Source organism: Aotus nancymaae, unplaced genomic scaffold (assembly GCF_030222135.1).
Source record: "Aotus nancymaae isolate 86718 unplaced genomic scaffold, 86718_ANA_hifiasm-v0.15.2.pri h1tg000014l, whole genome shotgun sequence".
In the NCBI taxonomy this organism is placed as follows: Eukaryota; Metazoa; Chordata; class Mammalia; order Primates; family Aotidae; genus Aotus; species Aotus nancymaae.
Window position 1 is genome coordinate 84046810 of NW_026988425.1, and position 25487 is coordinate 84072296.

Below are 25487 nucleotides of genomic sequence, written 5' to 3' on the forward strand. Positions count from 1 at the left end.
CCTCAAGTTTTCCATTTCTCTGGTTTACTTACAATTTGTTATTTCTAAACACATAGTCTTTTTTTGTAAAATAATAACTTTATAGCTAATACTTATTGAAAATTCAGTAACCAACAGGATTCAACCTAAATGTTGTTTTGTATTACCTCACTTAATCTTCACCACCTAAACAGATGCTCTTATTATCATAATCAGTATTTACCTTCTTAAGGTCACACAGCTAATAGGTAGTAGCTTTGGAGTTGGAATACAAGCAAACTGACTCTACAGCCTGAAACCTTAATTTCTGTATACTGCTTCTGCATACCTAATGGCTTATGAAATACAATCTTACTACTCTGTGGGGCTAAATGTATTACTGTTTATTATCAAATTATTCTTGATGACAGAATAATGATAAAATAGCCCCATTTATTGAGTTTTACTTTGGGCCATGCACTATGTTAAGCACTAGTGTCAGATTCCCAAGTGTTTAAGGGATGAGACAATTAAGTGGTGAAATTAGGGTTTAAATGTATGCCTTCTGGTAGGTGTTGGAGTTATGCCCCACCAAAGGAACATTTAGGTTCCTGATAACATTCTACTTTCAGCTTCAAAATTCTGAAGAAATTTAGCTATGTTCCTAACAACATTCCTGTATAATTGTGGGAAATTTATTTTGCCCAAGAATGCTCTGATACGGTTTCTGTTACAGTTTTTTTTTTTTTTTTAAACTTTCTTTGATTAAAATGGCAGTCATTTTAATGTATGAATATGAGGTCCCTGAGGCTTGGAGAGTTGAAGAGTTTAAATGACTTAACTAAGATTACCCAAACTACATGATGGAAGTAGGAATAGATGACTTTTAGGCTTGTTTTCTTTCTGCTGTAACAGTTTACTTCTCATGTCTGGTTTTGCACCTTTTCTTAGATTACCTGTGTGAGAATATTACAGTACAGACTATAAATCCTTACTTTTTTTTTTCCATAGGGGTTTTCTGAGTGGTGGCCCAATTAGTCTTATGAGCAGATAGATAGCTGCTGCTAGTGTGTTTTCAAGAGTCATGCACAGCCCTCTAGGAATCATTGTCTAGATCTCATGAGCTTGTTGTTAAGAGATAAGTAAAATAGCAGATGCCAAGTGCCTGGCACATAGGAAGCACAAAATTCAGTAAATGGTGGTGATTACTGTATTGTTCTAATGGCAATAGGAGGAGAGAAGTGAGAGGGAAGAGCAGAGCTCCATACTCCCAAGTTTCAAAGATATCATTTGAGTCTAGAAAATATTTGGTTTGTATATAAAGAAAAATGAACTTTTCAAAAGTCAGTATCAGTTATTTTTACAGCTTTAGCGTTTTTGAGATTTATCAACTCATATCAACAGGTTCAAATCAATTTGACTTGCACATTCTGCATGCATAGCAAGACCCAGGTGATGTGTAGGTTTATTGTTGGAGAGCTGTTTTCAGTAACATAGTGCCAAGAAATGTTGTTATAAACACGTGGAGTCATGGGACTATGTATACAAAATCCTCAGGACAGGAGGCATTTATTTTTCTGTCTGTTGTTCTGTCTATATTTATCCTCTCTGTCTCTCTCTCTCTTACTCTGGCTAAATTAACTTGCTAATTTTTTAAAGGAATTAAAAACTTTAATTAAAAAATCATGAGTGGATAATAAAACATAGAAGCCAAAAATTTACCAACTATTTAAAACCTGGAATCACTGACTGCTCAGAAACTACACAAATGGATCATGAATGGTGGTGAACAGCAGAAAGGAATTATGGATGAATCTACTTTATTTTAGTTGCTCCCCATGTCACCTGTCTCAGAGAAAAGCCTGACATGTATTAGACATTGACCCAGACTAATGCTGACAGCAGATTCAGTGATCGTAAACCACCTATCAGTAGATCCTTCCACTGGATTCAAAATTTTGATCTGCACCCCAGACTTCTGAGGGATCTCCTTGATTTTGGTGCCTTGATGCCCGATTATTCAGCCAACCAAATCATTTGTAATGATGAGTTCATGAGAAGTAGTTGGAGTAGATGCATCCAAACCTGCACTAAATCCAGTGTCGCCATGAGCCATGGGAAAAATAAACCTGTTGCATTGCCCACTGGTGCAGCTTGGTCAACTCTAGAGGTGATCCCTCTGGATAAACATTGAAGCATGTGGCTGGGATGGTTTAGGGAAAGCTTGCACTGTTGCTGCTTGTGATGTGCTTGTCCTCACCACTTGCAAAGATGACCAGAGAACTCAATGGCTTGGGCTGGTAAAGGATAGTCACACCCTTCTGGGGATACTAGGAGATTCTCCAGCATGACTACGCATATCTGTTTGACACACTCAGTGATGGATTGCAGACTGTTAGCAATAGTGCTGGCACACTCAGCTGAGTTGGGAGCATAGGACCTGAGCCTCTATACTCTCTCATATGTCCTTGATTTTGCAACCTTCCTTTTCCGATAAGAGAGCCACACTCACTAGGATGACCAAGGGTGTACTGGCAACTGTGTTATTGGTCATAGAGTTGCTGGCGTCCTCTTCCCATTTGTCAATTAACATAGTAAGACTTTGAAGATGGCATTAGTGGGTCCAGCTGAAGTGATAATTCTCTTAGGACAAATTTCTAATTTCTTTATTGAAAAACATCCACTTGCAATGTTGGGGGCATTACTCTATATGACATTAGATAGTATAAGTGATTTTAACATAAATCATCTATGTTATTAGGTATTACTTAACTGTGACTGCATGCATCACAATGCTGTGTTTACCTGATAGTGATGCCTTCTGAATTTTAAAGGTTGATCCTAATTATGTTCTCCAATTTAGATAATTCCTTTACTCACCAGATTTATATCATACTGAAGTCAACAAGTGTATGTAAATCCTGCTGATAAAAGTCAATACTTACCAAACATTTATTACTGATTCTGGTTAAAAGGCTACGTTCATGGTTTGTTGTTGTTGTTGTTGTTTTGGAGGCAGAGTCTTACTCTGTCACCCAGGCTGGAGTGCAATGGTGCGATCTCAGTTCACCGCAACCTTCACCTTCTGGGTTCAAGCAATTCTTCTGTCTTAGCCTCCCGAGTATCTGGGATTACAGGTGCGTGCCTCCACGCCCAGCTAATTTTGTATTTTTAGTAGAGATGGGGTTTCAGCATGTTAGCTAGGTTGGTCTTGAACTCCTGACCTCAGGTGGTCTACCCACCTCAGCCTCCCAAAATGCTGGGATTATAGGTGTGAGCCACCACACCTGCCCTAGTGTTTATGTTTGGACCTTTATTATTTGTCACTTATTCATCTTGATTATGCTATTTCTTATCCCAATATTTGGCATATCAGTTTCTAACACGGTCTCAATATGTAACCTCTTTAAAAATATATAGATGTAGGCTGGGCATGGTGGCTCACCCCATAATCCAGGCAATTTGGGAGGCTGAGGTGGGCAGATCACTTGAGGCCAGGAGTTCAAGACCAGTCTGGCCAACATGATGAAACTCCGTCTCTACTAAAAAAATACAAAAATTAACTGGGTATGGTGGCAGGCACCTGTAATCCCAGCTACTCTGGAAACTGAGGCAGAAGAATCACTTGATCCCGAGAGGCAGAGGTTGTAGCAAGCTGAGATCATGCCACTGCACTCCAACTTGGGCAAAAGAGCAAGACTCTGTCTCAAAAATATATACATACATATATGTGTACACACACACACACACACACACACACACACACACACGCACAGATGTAGAGAACCCTGCCCCGGAGAAAATTTTAAAAATAAAATTATAAAAATAGGACAAATGTTAAAAGTGAATTCCAAATTCAACTACTATTAGGATTTTAATGTTACCCACTCTGGTTATTTAGAAATAATTTAAAATGTATACTTATAATAAACACATCCATATTATGTTGCATCAATAAATATTTTAAGTATTATAATTGTCTTTAACAGTAATTACAATTAGCATTCTAAAAACAGCCATAAATTTTATCTAGTGGCTCAGTGATAATGTACTAGAACGTTCCTCACTACTAGACACTGGGGTGCTTCAAATTGTTTATAGTGTAATGCTGCACCTTCGTATGTTTAACTTTTTCAGTATTTTGGCTGATTCCATTAGGCTAGATTCCAAGGATTGGGGATGCCTTTGACAAGGTATTTGTCAAATTGCTTTCTAGAAGAATTATACTCATGTATGTTGTCATCAAGAATGAATGGGATACTAAGTTCACTGCACTTTCACCAGAATGTTAGGTATTTATTTACTTATTTATTTTTGTAGTTCCATATGTCAACTGGCACTTGCTTTAATCTATGTTTTCTGGTACAGGGAAGTTCTTACATTTTCATATATATATTTGATAATTCTGTTTTCTTTAAATGTCAATTATCTGTTTAAAATCTTATCCATTTATCTGTCATATTATTAGTGACTTTTCTATCAGGAGTTTAATGTTCCACATGCATAAAAATAGAATGAAGTTATTAAACCAATGCTACATTTTTTGGAAAATTTCTCAGTTTAGCTTTTTAATTTTTTATATTCACATTTTTAAATGTTATGGTAGCATTCACTGATTCTTTTCTTTGTGCATTCTTTACATATTGAAAGCACTGGAAATCATTTCTTATCAGAGATTTGATAAGTATTCAATATAATTTTATTTTTTCTTTTACTTAATTTTTAACCAAATTTACTTTTCAACACATCTGGAATTTGTTTCACAGTATGATGTGAGGTGAATATATTTGAATTTTAAGTAATTTACTATGCTGTGACTCAGCTGCCTGATTTCCCTTACAAGTTGCCAAATGTCCACTGAAAGAAGAATGTTCTTATATTTTGTGTTCATTAACATAATATTGGTTATTTTACTAAGCATGCCAGAATTTTTTATGGAGAGACCTACGCCTCACTTCCTTTCTTTTCAAAAGTTGAATGATCAGAAGGATGTAATTTAATAAAATATTATTTTGTATATTTTATGTTACCCTATTTTTTACAAGAGTATGCCTTAACAAACTACTGCAGGCACTTTTGCATTTTCAGAAGTATTTTAGCCTACAATTGTTAATATGTGTTCTTTTTAATGTTCTAGGTGAACTTTGATATAAAAACTTGAGTTTGAAGTATGTCCCAATGATTGATTTGTTATGTGATTTTATGCAAAGTTTAATCTTTTGAGTCTCTCTAGACAATAGGGATAATATAACCTACATTATGAGACAATGGTAATAATTAAATGAAAAAAATACGTAAAGTAATCAGAAGATGGCCTGAAAAAGAAGATATCTCACAGATGCATTATTTTCTTTTCATTTTTATATGTATAAGCTATTGGTCATCTGAACTGGTAAAAGAGACCAAACACTCCTCATAAAAAGCACCTGGACAATTTTTGACTTTGAAATATGTGTCCTTTAAATTTTGAATATAGTTATTTCTGATCTTCAGGGAATTTAAACATCATAATGAAATTATAAAGTTAATACCTAATTCTAGGTTCTTTTAATTTTTTTCTTGTGTTCAACTACATGCTAAGAAAAGATAACTCATTTTAAAACTTCCCTAAGGCAGAAATAATGGTACGTGCTTGAACTTCAAAGGGTTTGCCTAGTCAGATGAGGACTGTATGCTGGGTAAAAGTAAATAGATAGGAAAGAGACCAATAAGAACAGTAATTAAATAAAATATGTAGCTCAAATATCTAATTATGATATTTACCTTAAAAAATCTACCTGGGATTTCTGTTTAGTTATCTATTAATATGATTTTAGAGACATGAGAAAGACTCCTGTAACAATCTATTCAGCTTACCACCCATAAAATCTGACACATATACTTGTATTAGAACATGTCTGTGTCCAATGATCTTTTTACTAACCTGTAGCCTGTTAAACAAGACTTTATAAAGGCAGAGGACAGGTCTTGTACTTCCTTGCACTGATCCTGATGATCATTAGGATTCTCTAAAAGTGTTTTATGTGAAAAATTCAGTATTCCTATATTCAGAGCTTTTGTGTCATTGTGCATGAGATCATAATTATTGTTGTCTAAAACTTTATGTGATCACAGGATCTTGGATAAGGATTTCTCAGGTTGGGGCTTCGGGGAGGACAAGAACATAAGACACTAGATACTTAAACAGTAATGCTGCAAATAAGATGATTCAGCTCAATTCTTTAAAAAGCAGAGCCTGAGGTAAGGATTAAGATGCTATTATTTTATTTAGAAGATGCAAGCCCACTGAAATGAAAATGAAAAAGAAGCAAAGCAAGGAAGTTGCAGATAAATTTAATGCCTTATGTTACAACACTGGTCACCATTGCATGATGAGTCACCAAGAGATACTGCCAGTTGGATAGTGCATGTGTTCACTCAACACATAGAACTTGTTCGGAAATGTGGTAAGAATGAATCATTCCTAGGAGAGGGAAAGGAGGAGAAATGTGTCTTCCCAGCTTTCCCCCATCTCACGTTACCTATTGGTCAAATCTTATGAACAATGTTTTATCCCTATACTGACGGCTTATATAATCTGGCTTGTCAGTACCATTCAGAAAGTAAGACTCCTTGTATTATGGACTATTGCATTCAAAGGTAAACCAGTGACCTAATATGAATGCGGACCTGACCAGGAGAGGGAAAAAAAAGGTAGTCAGGAGAATGTGAGAAAGCACATAAAGTTTGTTTCCTAAAACAAGAGGTGTGGAGATTAAGGAAGTTGGGAGCATTGAAAACTACAGTTGCAGGGTGATAAAAGTGATACTCTTTTGCTGTATTGGTCAGGTCAGAGGTTGCTATGCAAAACAAATGCACCCCAAATTACGGTGGTTTAAATCACAGAGAGTTTGTTTCTTGCTTATGTCTCAGTTAAGTATGGATTGAGAGGACTCACATTCCTTTGACTTAGTGACTCTGCCATTTCTAGGATTCCTAGCATCCAAAATGCCTCCTCTGCATCTGGCTGATAGGTCAGGGAAAATAATGAGAGCATGAGGCGGGGGCTGCCTTGGGAATTTTTATCTGCCTTATTTGTGAAACATCACACAGCCCCACCTAACAGCAGGGGAGAGTGAGGAATGCAGTCAGCTGGTATGCCAAGAAGGAAGAAAGGAGGGCTTGTGAACAATTAATAGTTTGTGTCAGATATCCTAACCGTGTTATGTTAAGTTTTTGCTATAGGAGAGTATTTCATAGTAGTGATAAACTTTGACCTTTAATCTACTTAAGTAATGCAGTAAAGACTCATTTTAATCAGATGCCACTCTTTCGCACTCTGCATCAAATTTTCTATATTTTAAAAAAGTTTTCCTGTAACATCACCATCTTGCTTCTGCTTTTTCAGGAAAAAGGAACTAACTTGAGAATCAATTCTACTCTAACTTCCAAGGCAAACATTAACCTTAGTTAGGTTATTTATATGACAATCTGTGGAGGTACTTACTGTATCAGCCCTCCAGACTCACAGAAGCTGGGCTTCCCAAATGAAACTACTACTTTCCAATGCCTGGATTCATAATCCTTGCAAGACAATTTAGCAAACTTTATATAAGCTGTACCCTATCCTGAGACTTTGCACAGTCACTGCACTCTTTGATAATTTCATCCCTAACTTTTCTCTCAATGAAAAGGCAATTTACTGACTTTCACCAAGAAAATTACCTTTGTTATCCTTCTGTCATTGCCTGTAAAAGACAGCTGGAAGCAAAATGGTGAGGCAATTAATAATGTTCCCCTTAATTTCTCTCTTCACAGAATCCTGGTACAACAACTGCCTATAAACACTTGCCAAGTCTGTGATCAAGCTACTAATTTAAGTACAATTTCAGGGTAGTTATGTCATTAATGCAATGAGGGAGAGATACCATGGCCCTCTTTTCAGAGACAATCAGTATGATAAGTTCCTTATACCCCTGGGACACTGTAATCCTTGGCATGGGTTACATCCATCTTCTCAAAAAGGAGTTTGCATCATTTTTGCAGAATGTACTCATGGTCTTATATTAAAGTCTGTTCTACTGTGGAGATACATCCAGAAGTTCAGCATAAATACACTGATTTTCAAAAACTTAGGAATTATCCTGCTTATACCTTTTATTACCTGGAAAAGTCACTTCAGATAGTTGGATCTTGGTTTCCTCATTTGCAAAATGAGGAATATTGTTATTTACTCCATAAGGATATTACAAAGATTAAATAAGATAACATATATGAGAATGATGAGCAGAGTGTCTGGCATAGATATTTTGCCATAAAAGCATTGAAATGATATTTGAAGTTTGATATTATTGATGCCGATTGACTGCCTATTTAACTGCATTTGTTCTCTCTGGTCTTCTCTGGGATTGCCATCAAGAGTTTTAAAATTGATCCTTGATCTGAACAGAGGGACAGAAATTCATATTCCTGATCTGAACCTATAGATTCAAACCTTCCTTCTAGACATAGGATTGATCCATGTTTTTGAAGATGTTCCCATCTCTAAATGACTTCTTTCCTAATTGTGTTTGTGTATTATACTCTGATCTCCTGATCCTGTTCCTCACTGTGGCTGCTAAATTCTAAAATCTCTAATATTGGAGTCCTCCCTTATCTGCACAGGATATGTTCCAAAACCCTCAGTGATTGCCTGAAGCTGTACCAAACCCTATATATACTATAATTTTTCCTGTATATATGTACCTAAGATAAAGTTTAATTTATAAATAAGAAACAGTAAGAGATTAACACAGTAACTCATAATAAAATAAAACAATTATAACAACATATTGCAATAAAAATTATGTTAATGCGGTCTCTCTCTCTTAAAATACTTTAGTGTTTTTGGACTGTGGTTGACTGTGGGTAACTGAAACCACAGAAAGCAAAATCATGGATAAGTTGGGAATGCTGTATAACTGATTCTGCAAATTCTCTAAACCCCTGTTTGAATCTCACTAGGAAATTTAAAAACAACTTTCCTTGCAAAAATGAGAGCACAACTAATAATGAAGCCAAAATAAAATAAAGGGTACACAACCCAGTCCTGAGCTATAGATAAGCACGGCATCTAATTTTAATCTGATGTGAAATCATGCTGGCCCATAAAGAGCCTGTTATGGATATTTTATTGATCACTTTGAAACTAGTGTTCTTGCTGCTTATTTTTCCTCTTGATGAGTAAAGAAGCAAAAATAATCACATGCTATGGCTTTGTGAGGAACTTTAAGGGAAAGTGAAAAATGTGTTATTCTCATTCTTTCCTTCTGGGTTCTAATTCTTTTCACATTTAATTGGCGAATCAGTGAAATTCAGCCTTTTTCACTCTACATAAATGTAGGATACGTGGTGAAAACAGAACACCATGATAAGAGACTCCAGACCTAGATTATTTAATTAGTGTTTTGTCTTTGGCAAAGCCTTAAATCTCTGTTTCCCAGTTTTCGCACTTATTAAATGGAGTAAGTAATAGCTTCTTTACATCTCTGGGATATTTGAGAATTAGATAAAATGATGAATGTCAGAATTCTTTTGTAAAAAGCAAAATGTTATTTTTAAACAAATATAAAATGTTGCAAATAAGTGATACTCTCCCCCCTCTTTTATACTAATGCTAACATATTCAATTATAAATATCAGCATAACTTAATTTTATAAAACTTAATATAAAAAAATCTTGTGGAAAATGCACATTACGTTTTCTCACTGTATTCATCCATGATGCTTGTCAAATTATCATCTCGGCACAACTTTAACTTATTAACCAGGTACATTGTAATTCTTCGTCAATGTGCTTACTGTGGAAATTTACTTGGAGCAATTTGATAAAGAGCTGTGCTAATTCAATTATTGAATTTCATGCTTTATATTTAAAGTCTATAAACAAAAATTACAAAAAAGTACTTAAGTTATTACATTACTTTAATGCTCTGAATAGCATTTGTACTTGAGATTGGTAGGCAGCATATTTAAGTGATGTGCTCATGAAAGTGAAATATTAAAAACAGCTTATGAAAATCTCCCATCTGACAGTTACGATTGATCAGAAATCTACTCTTCAGCATTATTTTGGAAATAGTATGCTTTTTTAATTAAAGCTGTTCATTCGATTTATTAATGTAAGTAAAACCTCCCATCTGATCAGGTTTAACTTGAGAAAGTGGTTTTCTAAAACCCCTTTTATGAATTGAATGATACAATTTTCAATAAAGAATAGTTATAAAATATGTCAGACATTTATTTGCTATTAATCTTTTTTGTCCTTAATTTCATAATTGAACTATGAACATGCTTGCTTAAAAATATTTGATGAATTCATGGTCTTAATTCTTATATTATTTTAAATCTAAGTGAGGTACAAAAGCTCTAAGATAAAAATCCCTTGTGAGATGGGGGAGATCCCTTGCTAGTGAGATGCAAGGGAATCCTGTTAAGGGATGCTTTATGTTAGTTAAGTTAAATTCAGTTTTAATGGACAAGATATAAGCAGATTATTAAGGTTAAAATTTCTCACAGTGAGAAATAAAAGCATATTATCACATGCTTATATTCAGTTGCTATGTTCATTAAATATATTATCTAAATTAATCCTTTTAAGAATCCTGTTTCTCAGCAAAAGGATTTCAGCTCAGGTAGCTGGACTTCAAATCATATGCAGTTCATCCCTGCCCTGCTTGTCCTGGCTATGAGAGGTTTATAAGGACATCTCTGTTGGATTCTCTCCAGGAAGTTCAGTACCTGGATTAGATGCCATGATAATGCCCAGAAATGGTTGCTTGTCAACTGGATTATTAAGGCTATGAAATAATACCTTATAAAAATGGGAAACAAATTGTTTTCAACATGTTAACTGTTCTGGGTAAATGTCTATATCCTTTATGTTTGGCACTGTTAAACATCATGCCAACCATCGTAGATCACAAAGTAGCTAATTTCTCTGTGTGTTCAGGTACACGATATTATTTCTGATGTGTTAATAGTAATATCTGTCATTTCTGAGTGAATTTTTAAAAGACATAGAAAGTTTATTTGTAATTGAGACCTCTAGATTTTAGAATGAAAGTAAACAGGCATGGGAGATATTTCTGCAACTCACTTAGTGGTTAATTGAAGCAAAGCAGTTCACCAGTAACTGAAAGTCAATGGCTTAATTATTGTCAGCCTTCTTGAATGATTATATTTTATATAAATATAAAATATATTAATACATTATACATAATTATATATTATATAAATATAATATATACATATGTACATATATACATATTGACATAATCATTGAAGAACTTACAGTTAAGTCCAAAGCCATGAACTTTATGTTTTGCTGCTGTTATTAGAGTCTTAGCCTCATTTCACAGGGTTTGGGATAAATGCGTTTGGAAGCTCTTTCGGGTTATACCTCTCCTTATAAATAAATCTGCAGTCATCAGGTGCACAGTATCTGTATCTTCCATTGGCACCTTATATAATTATAGATATTTTCTACTGTTCAAGTTTTCCAGTGTGCATTTTTCATACACAATCAATAGTCATGTTCCCCAGCATGGGAGCAAAAAAGATTGAAAACTGGTTCTACCAACAGCTCGGCTGGTAAAACCATGAACCCTATCTATGCTGCTTTTCAGCCTATACCTATGATTTGTATCCCTAAACCTTTGACTTATGTATTTATTATCTTACCAACAGCATTGCTCAAAATTATCTTATTTCTAATGACTTATCCAAGAATTGTATTGCTACTGCTGTTTCCAGCGTTTTCAACAAAAAATTTTATTAGCTCTGAAATACATTTCCTGGAAAATAAATTCTAGTGTTAGGTTTTTAGTTACTTATTTACCATTACTCTGAGTTTTAACAACAATAATTTACTAGAACTTTTAAACCTACATGCAAGACAAAATGAATTTTAAATGTGTAAGAAAGCCAAAGGAAAGGGAGAGTAAAAAAAAGTAAAATCCAGCCAGCATGAGGTTGGCACATAAGATATTTGCCCTGAAGTTCTATACACTTGCTAAAGGTAGACCACAAATTTGACTTAAAGCTTTTTAGAAACCAATCAAATGTGAGAAATGTGATCAATATCTCCAAGGTATAAGGAAATGAGTTGCTCTGAAGATGAGTATTAACTATTCATGAAACCAAAGTTAGGAAACAAATTTTTATACATTTTTATGTTGGAAGAAATAAAAATTGAAAATATTTATCACAGAGTAAAGAGTTTCATAGTCTTGTTTTACGTAACGTTTCTAAATATTGGAAACACTATCCTGGCATGCCTGGTACAATCCAATAAAAGGTATTTTTGTGGGAAGGGAGTATTTATAATATATGTTCCAGTCATACCACCCTTTGATGGTCCAGCTGGTGCAAGGAGAGATTTCAGAATATCTGTAGAAGAAGTTAGGAGCATCATCTCTGCAAATGGTCCCAAAGCTTCAACTTCAGCTACTTTAAAATAGAACCTCATTTTAGTGTACATTCCTCTGCTCCTTCTTGGAAACTGATGGCATTGTTGCTCCTAAGTACAAGGTTCTCCATTCCCTCGCTGATTTTTTTAAGAAAATCATACAATCATGGATAAGAAAGGCCTAGGTAGAGAGCTCCTAGGTGGAGATTATTATTTACTCATCTCCATGACTCCAGGTTTGCTAGTGAGATGCAAGGGAAGATAGTAGGTGCAGATACATGTTGCTTTCATACAAGCTCTGAAATTAACTACTTTAATATAGGAAAATAACTTCACCTATAAAGGAGGGATAATGATACTAACCCTGGTAGAAGGTATCCAGAACAAGATAAATTAATACACATTGGTCAATAATAAGCACTTAATAAATATTTGCTGGATGAAGAAATGAAGTCTAAAGCACTATGCAGTGTAAAAGATGAGAAATTAGTAAATTATCTCAATACTGCTACAATAAATATTTTAGTATTGGATTTTCAAGGTAATACTGAAGAAGATGGTATCATGTTGAATAGAGGAAAATGTATTATTTTGTAGAAGAGTTACATATAGAGATAGATAATTAACTTACATATAGAGGTAGACTGTTAAGTGCTAATATTCTCAGTAACATTATTTTAATAAATACTCTAAAATATAAGAATATTCATTTTTCCCATGATATGTAATATAGGCATATTTTTATTTTGAATGCGGATAAAAAGTAATTTGAAGAACTTTCTTTTCATTTACATAGATTTTCCTTTAAAAAACTGTATGTCACCATATATCTAAATTCTAGTATGAATGGACTGCATATTCTTGATAATCTTCTCTAAGTATGTTTTCTCTGTACTGAGATTTTGACTGATATCAAGCAATAGGATGTTTAAGATTGTATTACCTAACACAGTAGATGCTGAATAAATTTTGTCATTAATTGACAATCAGTCGATTAACAAAAACTTGATTTCTAAATATACTTAAATATTTCTAGTCTAATCTTACTATCATATAATCATTTTTCTTAGTAAATCATTTACCTCTAAATGTAACTCTTCTACAAAATAAATAATACTTTTTTCTCTATTCAATATGATACCATCTTCTTCAATGTTGCCTTGGAAATCCAGTCCCCAATATTTGTTCTTACATTGTCTTGTACTACGTAACTTAATGTTGATCTGTAGATTTTCAAACTGGCCACCATATGTATGAAGATACATATAGCTCATCATTTAAGGAGCTATATGTATGTACATGCTTAAAAATAACATACATTGTAGTAGTTTTGGTGAACTTTCATCCATGCAAAATACCAAGTTGTTTTCTGCTATTGTCCTTCTTCCTGGTTCATTTCTGACAGGGGGATTTTGGAAATTTTAGTTTTATTCTTGAGAAATATATGTCTTTTCTTCTAGATCTTCTGCTATTTTCTTCCTATTCCTCTTAATATAAGTTTTTTTTAAAAGATATCTATATTTTAAATTTTATTATCTAACATTCTATGTTTCAAAATGATCTCCAGTCTGCTACTTTCCAATTTGTGACTTAACTGAATTCAATTCCACCAAATATAATGCAGAACTTATTTGATCTTTTTGAGCCATCTGCATGTTTCTTGAGTTTATCATTTCAATTTGAAAATTTTTAATTTAATAATTAAAAAATTTTAATTTTATGATTAAAAAATTTATTTCAATTTAAAAATTAAAGTGAAATTTTTACTTATTTAATACCTTGTCTTATTCAAAAATGATGGTTTGCATATTGAATCCATCAGGTAGTATGTTGGTTATTAATTTACTCAGCATTTCCAACTTTTCACTGCTCAGGCCTGTGCTGTTACATCACGTTCAGGTCCCATTGTGCTTGCAGGAAGGGGGACATGGAACTAGTTCCACTCAATGAATTATTAGCAAAAATAATATGTGTCACTTGGAGCTTACCACTGCAGAATCTTCTAGAGATATATTCTCTGCTGCAGTAGCTGATAACATTTAAGATGATGGCTCACTGTCAGAACTTCAATCCTTGAATCAGTTCATTCAGATCAGAGCCCCCACTGGCCTCTAATTGTATCCTGACCAAAAATTTTAACTTTCCTTATTTTAAACCATTGAGGGCTTTATTTATTTATTTTTTCCTACAGCATAACCCAACTTACAGAGACCGATAAAGTGAGTGCTTGGTTTTGAAATTTTCTGGGTGATGTTGAAAAAATATTTGAGATTGCAGCAAGCACTGCTAGTGTCTTGCTCAGACCCCTGCAGATCCCATTTACAATCCCTGTATACCATTTTCTCACTTTCCATGTGTTTTTGCGTCTAACAGCATGTACTTGCAGTTCTCTTCAGAGGACTGCCCTCGAGTTACTGGAGCTACTTAGGAGCACATAAACCAGTAATTGACTGGCTCATGAAATCCCAGCTTTCTACATCCAGAGAGGACAATCTTATGATAAACTTACATCCCAGAAGTTCCTTGCAAGATCAGTCTGAAGTTACCCTCTGTGGGAGCTTGCCTGAAATCTTCCATTACTTAACTGCTTCTTGTTTCTATACCCTGCATCCCTGACTCCCTTCTTGGTTTCTCCTGGGAAGTCTTCCTCAATAAATCACTTGGATATGTGGCTTATGTTAAAGTCTGTTTCTGGGAAATCCTATCTAAGACTAGGAATGGAATATACAATATGTAGTTCCATAATAATGTTGAAGGGAATATGTTTGGCTGGATTTTAAAATACCACGGTATGTAAAAGTGACATAAAACTGTAGAAGGTTGATTTTGAACTTTTAATCATTTAAGCTAGGAATTTTTTCATGTTTAACGTGATGTTCGTCACCAGATCAGAGTATATTGCTGCTTATTTTTACTTAGTAAGATATGCTTTTTATGTAATCATTACATAATTTCTTCACTTTGGGTGGTGGATTTTAATCATTCTATCTGTACATTGTCCTGAAGTATCTTCAGACCCTGGAAAATATAACGAGATATACCTGGGTTTGGGTCAGAGCCTGTGATCACATAACAGACCATAGCTCACTGGCCACACAAAAGTGAAATCTACCAATTAACTCTCATTACTGTAGTGCTCTAGTGAATTGTTATAATTGACCATTGATGATGATGGAATATAAAAATAAACGGGGCAAACACTTTCTTCTTCTGATTATGTTTTTTTGTGTTAGTTCTTAAATATCCTTAATTTTATTTATCATTTTGGTGAAGACATTCTGCATGATAATATCCATGGCATACAATTCTGATTTTGATTTTCTCCTTGTTTTACTTCTGAAATTATATTGAGACCCAATTATAAATATTTTAGGAGATAAAATATTTTTGAAATTTATAAATGCAAAATTTCTTTTAAAACAGGATACTTTACTTTATCTTCTTATAGGCTAACAGGGTTCATGCAGACAGATTACCACAAGTATCCTTTGTTTAAATGTGTATCAACCTCTGAAGAAATAATGAGTAAATGAGTATTCTCTTGGGACATGTCCCATGTCATGAGGTAGAGGTCTTTGAACTATACTTAGTTGGTCAAATAAAAAAGAAATTGTCAAGACCTCATGTATATTCTAGTTAGTGAAGTAGAATGCCTAAAAATTTGGTTACCCCTTATCTCTTTATCAGCTGTTCTCTCCATTTTCCCTCCTTAGATTACTTATTGAGATAATTTATATTTATGTTTGGTAAGCAAAAATAAAAGTTACAAGCAAATCTTTAGGTGTCATAAATTTTATAGAGATACAAGAGAAACCCACCTATGATTTATGCCTCTGAGATAGAGTGCAAACTAGACAATTATATTAGCCCATTTTTACACCACTACAAAGAATTACCTGAGACTGGGTACTTTACAAATTAGATAAATTTACTCACAGTTCCGCAAAGCTGAAATGGCCTCAGGAAACATACCATCATGGTGGAAGGTGAAGGAGAAGCAAGCGCCTTCTTCACACATGGCAGGAGAGAGAGAGGGGAACTAAGGGAGAATTGTCATACTTTTAAACCATCAGATCTCATGAGAACTCACTCACTATCATGAAAATAGCATGGGAGAAATCTGCCCACATGATCCAATCACTTCCCACCAGGCCCTTCTTTCAACATGTGGGGATTAGAATTCCACATGAGATTTGGGTAGGGACACAGAGCCAAACTATATCAACAATAAATGATGTATGTGAGTACAGTAAACACTTGGAAGATAACATGACATTATTTAATTTTAACATATGCATGTATCTTTGACTTAGCCTCTTCACTGGCAATAATACATAAAACATATACAATGGGATTTATTTTACCATTGGTTATAATGGCAAAACCCTGGACATAATCTAGATATTTGCAAATAGATGAATGGTACATGATTATAGAAGTTAAGGTACAATTTTAATTGGGAATATTTTGTAGCTATTAGTATAAATGAGTTAATGTAATATATCCTGATCTGAAAATATGCACTTGATAAAGAAAAGAGTAGTTGTAGAAAAATAGGCATTACATGAACCAATTTTTGTTAAGTGAGAAATCCCTCTATATTATTATAAGCACAGAGATATATCTCAAATAACACACACTAAAATTTTAACATTGAATAACACAGAGGTAGCAGAGCTGGGGAAGTGTTGTCTAATCACATTTTAATGTATTCATATTATTTAGCATGATACGGCATGTGCACATTTGTGACTTCAAAAATGATAAAGTATATAAAGTGTTTTAAAGAAAAGTGAGGAATAAGGATAAATAAATGAGGAATAAGGATAAATAAATGTATCTGCCTCTTTTATTTAGGAGGTTCCTTTATGATAAAATTATTCTTTCTAGGCTAAGTATATATATTTTTCTCTAAGGTTTCTATTTTTGGCTTTTGACAACAGATTTCATTTGGAGTATATATGTAGAAAGACCCATTTCAGACCTTATTTAAATGCAGTACCCACAAACGTAATATATGATGTAGGAAGATGGAATTAGCTATGCAAAGATGGCCAAATAAGTTTCTGTTTTCCATGTTACTAGGCAGAGGTTGCTCCTCAACTCTGTGAATCCACCTTCAGAGAAATAAACAGCACACATTGTCCAAGTGGTTAATTCATAGATATCCATAATGTTCACCAATACTTCTGGATATCTGCTTCATGTGGACATGCAGAAAGGATTAGGACTTTTCATTTTCTTAAAGTAAGTAAAGGCACCAGAATTACTCTGGATAATGACATGTGAGCTCAGATGCTTAGTATTATTTCCAAGGGAACAAGTAAGAAACTTTCTGTTATTGTTTATTACCACAACATAAACTGTTATGCCTGACTGATAACAGTTACTGAACAAACTTCAGCTGTCTTTATAATACTCTAATCCTATACACTAGGAGTTGACAAAGTTTTTGTAAGTAGGAGACCCAATTTTGGAATTAGGTATGAAATAATTTTTTTCAATTCCATAAAATTCCATTTTTTACCAAATGGGAGTTTTTACAAGATTGACTGACATAGTTTCATAGCTTGGCTCAGCCAATTACTTGGTAATCTTGTAAAGATAACTCCATTTTTCTTGGCATCAGTTTCTATCAGTAAAATGAAAATATGCATGCCCATATCATATGGTTATGTGAATTAAATAACATAATGTGTGTGACCCACTGCTTTATACATAGCGTGTGTTCAAAAACTGTTAGTCATCTGTATAGGAAATCCTTGTGAAATATTTTAAGTGAACCTGAGAGTAGAGAGAAAGATGGCTTTAGGATAAAAATAGGCTATTGATGTCAGGAATGCCCATTACCCTCAGTTTGAGTAGCTTTGCCCATTGAGGCTTAGAAAATGTTGTAGATGAGTAGGCCTCCTTTGAAATCTTAGATGTTTAATTGAGTTTATGATATTTATTCCATCATGGGAGAAAAGCTAAGAATTTCTCTCATATAGCCCAAATAAATATATTTGACTGAGTTCTATTTAATTCTCTGTTTTATTTTAAATTCATTGAAATGTAATCCTATCTCTATTAGAGCCCCTTGCCCATCATCTTCTACCATGCAGGCATTAATATGTAAGGTAGGCAGAGTATTGTTCTCCTATCTGCCACCTCTCTGCTTCTATACCAAGATAGCAACTACCAAGAGAGATCTGAGCAGATCGCAGAGGAACTGGCACATGCATTCCAGTATGGAAGTCCTACACACTGAATTCTATAGGTAGATATAGACCAGAAAAATGCTAGTAGTTCAATTCCCACTTATGAGTGAGAACATGTGGTGTTTGGTTTTCTGTTCCTGTGTTAGTGTGCTGAGAATGATGGCTTCCAGCTTCATCCATGTCCCTACAAAGGACATGAACTCATTCTTTTTTTAGGGCTGCATAGTATTCCGTGGTATATATGTGCCATATATTCTTTATCCAATCTATCATTGATGGGCATTTGGGTTGGTTAAAAGTTGAACAATGAGAACACAGACACAGGGATGGAAGCATCACACACCAAGTCCTGTTGCGGGATCGGGGGCAAGGGGAGAAAGAGCATTAGGACAAATACCTAATGCATGCAGGGCTTAAAACCTAGATGATGGGTTGATAGTTACAGCAAACCACCATGGCACAGGTATACCTATGTAACAAACCTGCCCATTCTGCACAGGTATCCCAGAACTTAAAGTAAAATTTGAAAAAGAAAATTTAAAAAAAACCCTAGTAGTTATACTTGAAAAATGGAGTCGTTCATGCATTTCACTCATTCACATTTCAGATTGTGGAGCAGTGGAAATAGGAGAACTGTCACCTTAGTAACCTGAGCTGCTTATTTAAATAAATTCATGCAAGCCACTGAGAGTTGGAGTTGATGTTCTCAGTAATTTAACTTCTGGCTATGGATCTTGGAAAGGTATCTTACTATTACATATTTGGTCAGATTGAGACAATTCAGACTTAAAAGTTATGATATGGTAGTTGATGCTTAAATAGTCCACTCTGAATGACTACTTCAAGGCGAAATGTTTCTGTTGCTTCTCGCCAGGAATAAGTTTAGGAATGGCCAATTCTAGCCATTGATATATGAAAGATAGTCTGAGGACACGGTTAAAAAATGTTCTCTTGCTCCATCAGTCTTAAAGAGAGACTTAAGAAAGAGATACTGTCTTGCTTCCTCTAAATGTTGTCATGTTTGGATGTGATGCCTCAATCTACGCAAGTTGCTGAGGGCTATGAGTGTATGATTGTGGAGACAAATCTAACACACTAAAATTTTTGATGATATGGGTAAACTTCTGATTATACTGATCCTGGAATTGTATTGCTGCTAGAGACTTGTAATATAAAATGATAATTTTTTAAATTGTTTAAAACATTTGAGTTAAAATTTTTGTTACTTATGACTTTAGTTTTTTTTGTTTGTTTGTTTTCTTTTATTTTGTTTTGAGACGAAATCTTGCTCTGTCACCCAGGCTGGAGTGCAGTGGCACAATCTTGGCTCATTGCAACCTCTGCCTCCTTGGTTCAAGCAATTCTTCTGTCTCAGTCTCACAAGTAGCTGGGATTACAGGTGCACACCACCATGCCAGACTAATTTTTGTATTTTTAGTAGAGATGGAGTTTTGCCATGTTGTGCCAGGCTGGTCTTGAACTCCTGACCTCAGGTGATCTGCCTGCCTTGGCCTCCCAAAATGCTGGGATTACAAGCCATTGTACCCAGTCCACCTTAGGTATTTAAATTAATATATAGCTAGATTAAAAAGTTATATTTAAGATTCATGATTATGGAATAATAAAACAAAATTAATTGAATTTATACTATGCACTTTTCAAAAGACAACCAATGGTGAGGAACACAGATATAATCTATGCTTTTGCAATTGAGTGAACAATTTATCTGCACTACAACACAGCATCAGTATGCAAGTATATGTCTGACATCATGTGAGAAGGATGCCCGACCCAATCTTGTGAGATCAAATAATGCTTTTCAAAGGATAAAACTTCCAGTCTGTGATCAAAATGACGAAGAGATGTTGGCTAAGCATATAGAAGGATAGTAGTAAAGACTTTTTTGTGGGTGGCAAATGACATGAAGTTATTGGCTACTTTAACTGGAAAATCCAGTGGCAATCTCAGGCCCAGCTACATTGATAGGGTTAAATTATATCTTCATGAACAACATGAACAGTTTGGACAACCAGAAAGATGGAATTCCCACTGGAAATGGGATGGAAACACAAGTTTTGGTGGAAATATTAAGGAACTCCATTTTGAATATATTAGTTTTGAGATGCCATTTATATTTTCAGATGGGGAATTTAATGAGATAGAGATACAAATCTAGAGTTCGGGAAATTTTTTTGGCTGTAGGTACAAATTTGTGAATTGTTATTGCATAATATTGAAGATAGTACTGAAGGTAGTGAAGCTGGATAAGATCCCTGTAGGAGTAAGGATAGATAGAAAGAGAAAAAGGTCCAAAGAATGTGTTTCTGGGATTCCAACATGGAAGAGTTGGGGAGATAAGAGAAAATATGTAAAGAATATGAAAATGAGCAGCCATAGACATAGGATAAAAATCAGGAGAACATTGTCTGGAAACAAAGATATGTAAATATAAAAAGTAGAGATAGGTGGCCTGGCAAAGTGTCTCACAACTGTAATCTCAGCTCTTTGGGAGACCAATGCAAGAGGATCACTTACACCCAGGAGTTCAAGACTAGCCTGGGCAACGTGGCAAGATCCTATCTCTACATAAAATTAAAAACTTATCTGGTTGTGATGGTGTGTCTGTGATTCCAGCTACTGAGGAGATAGAGGAAGGAAGATCACTTGAGCTCAGGAGGTTGAGGCTGCAGTGAGCCATGTTCGTACCACTGCACTCCAGCCTGGGCAACAGAGTGTGACACTGTATCAGAAAAAAAATGTAGAGAGAAGAAAAGATTTCCACAAGGCCCTTTCACTGGCCTGCATCTATGTCTAAATATTCAGCCTTCTCTCCTATGTCTGCAAGTGGAATTTACATTTACATATGCTTAGAAAGGGCTATCTCTCCCTTCCTTGTATTTTCCCATCTTCTTTGACCTGGAAAAGAAAAGTTTGACCTAAATAAAGACGTTATGTTTTATTTGCTAGGTAAAAGTGAGGAGAAAAATGAGCAATACTGTAGGAAAAAAAGCAAGTAATAATGTACTGCTTTTATTTCCTTTTTCCCTAATCCTTCAATCCCAAATTTTGAGGTTGGCTGGGGAACCAAAATCTCCAAAAGGTAGTAAGTTGTCCTCCAGGTCATGACCCTCTCCCCTAAGCTTCCATAACTACAGGGGTCTTTGCCATCAAATCATTCTAACCTGCTTACAGATATACTTTTTGTGAAGTTCAGTAATTAGAACTTTGGAAAGAAAGCTAATTTTCCACTTCCTTGCTTTCATCATAATGCAGTCATGTAACCTCACATACTATACGGATGTATATGAGATATAGCCAGTGAACAAAAGTCTGAATCCTATACTTGGATGGGCATTAACAAGATTTCAAATATGGAAGCAAATAAGCTTTGAATTCTAGAACCCAATCAGTGCTCAAACTGCCTCTTGGACTCTTGTAATGAACAAATTAACATATGTGGAAAGTGATTTGACAACGTTAAAAGCATTGTGCATGTAATAAGTACGGTTATCTATTTGCTTTCTTATTTCAAAGATAAACCAGGAACATCTGGACACACTTACACCCTGGGTACCCTGTTAAAGACTCCTTTCTAAAGGGGTGTGTGTGTGCGTGTGTGTGTGTGTGTGCCTTTGTGACTGTGTGTATATATAAAACCCTAGTTGTTTTTGGATTGATTTGTTAAACCTATTTAGAAAATGTGTTTCTTTCCTAAGCACCCATTGGCCTTATTGTCACTAGATGGCAGAAACAGATCCTACTTCTGTGGGAAAATGAGAGTTCATTTTGCATTCGGGAAGGGCACAAAAGAGCTTCCCACAGACAATGTTTACAGGCTTTCTTTATTTTGACATTTCTTCTGAATACATTAATGTTTTTGGAAATTCCCTGTTAGGTCCCCTGCAGGGATATACTGCAAAGTGATCTTGGCTTACACAAGAGAAAGAATGGCTTGCATTCTGCATTTCATCTTATAATTTTAGAATGAATATTACTTTATTTAAGGGCAGGAGAGAGTAGGAAGGAGGTGGAATTAAATACTAAGAAAAATCAAGAAGCTCTGTCACATTACTAAAGCAATGCTGCAGTAATATTTCATCTGAGCCAGAGATGCCTTTACTATAATTCATTCTCTTTAGGGTAAGAGGAGTTGACAGTAAAGTGTCCAATATAACTATTGTAAAATTCTCTATGTAAATTTTTGTGCTGGAATTTTTTTCTCTTCCTTCTTTTTTCCAAATTAGTTATTGCTTCAGAGCACTATTAGTTTCTCTTAAAATTAAATGATTGAGATAATACTTATTTAAAAAGCCAAACCGATGCTCCAGAGACTTTGTGAACAATGTTTTTTCACTGTCCAAACAATCATTGATCTTCAGCTTCTTTGTACACATGCCAATTACGGTCTTCCTTAACAATACCTAAATAGAAATGGCTTAATTCAGAGAAAACCATTACAATGTGTTGAGGCTGCAATTGTGAATGAATGATTATGCTAGATGTGTGTGCTCCCATGTAACTTTAAAAACACTTAAAAAATAATCCCATCTTTTAACAGTTACTTTTTTTCCTTTTAGAAAATATTTTTGTCTTCATTGGGATCATTCTGGTTTATGAAAAGGACAGTTTTAGCATTGTATTTACTTGCCAAAAATGCAATTTTAAAATATATGTTTCATGTAGTTGTGGCTGTGGGAATTCCAAAGCCATAGGAAGAAATGCTTGGTGAACTTATTTGCATGCCAATACCCAGAATGCTTTTCCAGCTCACTGCTATTTAATCTAAGTCAGCTGGTGTCAGAGCCCTGGGAACAAACTGAAGAATTTTGACATGCTTCTCTGTGCATGTACTGAGTTCTGTTTCTGCACTGAGTACACAATGAACACTCAAAATTTCATGTCTACTGTAAATATTTTAGAAAAGACTTGGATATTTAAAAATTTTTTTTTCAACTTTTCTTTAACCCTTTCTATGAAATGTTATTCTAATTATTACTGTAATGAAGCTCTAGTTGATAAATGAGTCTAGAACTACTTATTACCTGGAATATATGTTAACTTGAATAACTTGTGACTCAGAACACAAATGGAAGAATTGGAAGAACATATTCATCCATTTTGAAAAAGGTCAATAGGAGAGACTAGAATATGTTTGGGAAAACCTGCAGATTTGGTGGCTGAGAGCTGATGGGGTCTTATCAAAGTCAAAGATTTAGCTGATCTATACTCTTAATGTATTAAGATGCGATGATGGCACTATAGATATGTTTTTTAAGGATACTTATGTTTTTGAGATGCATTTAGAAATGTTCACAGATTAAATGAAATCCAGGATTTGCTGTAAAATAACATGGGAGAGGAAGAAGTAAATGGGATTATAGATGAAACAAAATTGTCATTTGTTGATAGTTGTTGAATTTGGACAATGGATATGTGGAGGTTCATTATATTTATTCTCTCTACTATAGTAATTGTTGAAAAAGTTCTGTAATAAAGATTTTAAAAAGGAGAAATGAAAAAATATATCACAAGGGACCTGAACATTTGAGTTAAGTCTGTATTTTCCTCCCCAAAATGGTTTGATTTTTGTCCTTAGGCATTTCAACACACATATCTATGTGAGAGGAATTTTGTCAATTAATAGATAAGAAAAAAGAATACATGCAAATTTCTTTTGATTTCTGTCCTCCTTCCATCTGCTTCTGTTTGTTACGTGGTCTATCCTGGATCTGTAATCATGCTCTCTCTTGTAGATCCTTCGCAGTGGTATTAAAACAGTCTCTTTCATCTTACACAAATTGTTTTGACTTTATGTTCTCTTCTTACCACTCTATCTTCTGTCTTTCAGAAGATTCTTTAAAGATTGTCTATACTTTCCCTGTTGTCTTCTTACCCTACCAGCCATTCTTAAATTAAAAAGTAGTGAAAAATATAACACACACTCAAAGAAAAATGATGAAATGAATACCCATGTACCAATTATCTGCAAGGAAACAGAATATTTTCAGTAATTTAGAATTTCCAATACATCTTTCCTTAATCATATCCACCTTGCCCTGTATTTGTATATATTGCAATAAGGTAGCAACCTTATTGAGGTTTTTGTTTGTTTTTTTTTTTTCCATGGTGTTCTTCACTGGTTTACCACTTTGTATATATTAATATTACTGAACATTGTTTTTCAATTTTGCCTGCTTGATAGCATTTTAAACATTGAATCATACTATAGTGTTCATCTTGGCTTAAAACATTAGGCTTGACAGACATTGAATTATAGAAATAAAATTTTTAATTCTATAATCTTCCTGGAGATATATTTTTCATATTTCTATTTAATCTGTAATGAATGGTCTATTGTTTATATAACATCAATAGATATTTCTCTGTGTGTTTATTTTTTAAAATCAGTTCACTTCTCTCCTCAAAGCCCTCCATGGCTCCCTAACCTATTCAGAATAAAATCCGGTCTTTGTTTGGCCCATAAGGTCCTTGGCCTCCTTCTGGCATAGCTCTGTTCTCCCTGTCTTCTCCTTAACTTCATTCTAATTGTTTTTGTCCACATCGGCCACTTCAGTCTTCTCTGAAGATGCCAACTGCTGTTCTGCCCCAGTGCTTTTGTACTGGCTGCTGTCACCCAGCTAGGAAAATTTCCCTTGACATATGTGTGTAAATTGCTTCCTCCTTTCTTCATGTCTGTGGTCAAATGCCAACTTAACTGAATGGCTTTGCTTGGCTCCTTATGTAAAAAACCAAACTGTATGGTCACACTATGTGCTCTTTATTCTGCTTTAATTTTCTTTTAATCTACTTGTTTATTTTGTGTCTCTTCTCCATTTCTCTCCCCAATATAATAAGGTTAATGAAAGCACAGACCTTTGTGATTGGTTAATTCTTATAACCTC

General features: G+C 34.5%; 1 pseudogene; it reads right to left on the reverse strand.

Annotated features, from left to right (window-relative positions):
* Positions 1 to 1783: 1783 nt before the first annotated feature.
* The window catches only part of LOC110567115 (poly(rC)-binding protein 2-like), an 85774-nt pseudogene continuing 62070 nt past the window's right edge, over positions 1784 to 25487 (reverse strand).